General features: G+C 44.2%; 1 pseudogene; it reads right to left on the bottom strand.

Moving 5' to 3' along the window:
* Positions 1 to 239: 239 nt before the first annotated feature.
* On the bottom strand, positions 240 to 1,131 carry LOC114047216 (annotated as a pseudogene).
* Positions 1,132 to 1,381: the final 250 nt, after the last annotated feature.

Here is a 1,381-nt window from a genome sequence, read left to right on the forward strand (position 1 = left end):
GATTGCGTTTCCATAATACTGGAATTGTTTCTTTCTGGCTGCTTGCAATATTTTCTCCTTCACCTGGAAACTCTGGAATTTGGCTATAATATTCCTGGGAGTTTTCCTTTTGGGATCTCCTTCAGGAGGTGATCAGTGGATTCTTTCCATTTCTATTTTACCCTGTAGTTCTAGAATATCAGGGCAGTTTTCCTTGATAATTTCTTTCTTTTCTTTTCTTTTAGCAGACATAGTTCAATTTATTTGTTTATAAAAAACATCCATGTGGTTGCCACAGCAGCTGCCTGGGTCCTCTGGACAGACACACGAGTGTGAGTCTTCACAAGATGGTCAGTGAATTCCAGATAGGGAGACTTAGTGAACACAGTCTCCTTCCACAGGTCTGGGGTTAGATAGCTGTACGTTTTGGAGATGGCATCAAAGGTAGCTTTAGCAAAGTTGCCCAGAGTGGCAGTACAGCCCCTTGCAGAAATGTAGCAGTCATAAATTCCAGCCACCACTAGGAGCTTCTTAGGCATAGGAGCTGAGACAATGCCAATACCTCTAGGGTTAGGGATCAGGCACACCAGAACCAATCTTTATCGCCCAGTGACCTTGCAGGCACTGTGTGAGGCTTGCCAATCTTGTTCCCCAAGTAGCCATGTCTCACAGGAACGATGAACATCTTGGCCAAAGTGATAGCATCACAAATAGCTGTGGCCACTTCCTTGGAGCACTTGACACCCAGGCCAACATGGCCATTGTAGTCACCAATGGCCACAAAAGCCTTGAACCTGGTACGTTGTCCAGCTCTAGTTTGTTTCTGAACAGGAATGTTCTTCAGAACCTCATCTTTCAATGAAGATCCCAGGAAGAAATCTATGATCTCCGACTCCTTGATAGGAAGAGAGAAAAGATAGATTTCTTCCAAAGACTTGATCTTCATGTCCTTGACCAGCCAGCACAGCTTAGTAACAGGAACCCATTCCTTGTCCTTGGTCTTTCCTCCCTGGGCCCCACAGCCACAGCCACGGCACTGACCATGGCCCCACCTTGACCTGGGCCCCCACTGCCAAAGCCACCAAGGAAGCTACCTCGGCCTCCAACTTTGGGGCCCCCAGAGCCTCCTGAAGCACTGGCATTGTCCGCCATTTGGTGTTCACTACAAGTAGAAACTTTCCTTGATAATTTCTTGAAAGATGATGTCTAGTTTCTTGCTTGATCATAGCTTTCAGGTAGTCCAATAATTTTAAAATTATGTCTCTTGGATCTATTTTCCAGGTCAGTTGTTTTTCCAATGAAATATTTCACATTGTCTTCTATTTTTTTCATCCGTTTGGTTTTGTTTTATAATTTGTTGATTTCTCATAGAGTCATTAGCTTCCATTTGCTCCATTCTAAT

Source organism: Vombatus ursinus, unplaced genomic scaffold, assembly GCF_900497805.2.
Source record: "Vombatus ursinus unplaced genomic scaffold, bare-nosed wombat genome assembly UNPS02014786.1, whole genome shotgun sequence".
Classification (NCBI taxonomy): Eukaryota; Metazoa; Chordata; class Mammalia; order Diprotodontia; family Vombatidae; genus Vombatus; species Vombatus ursinus.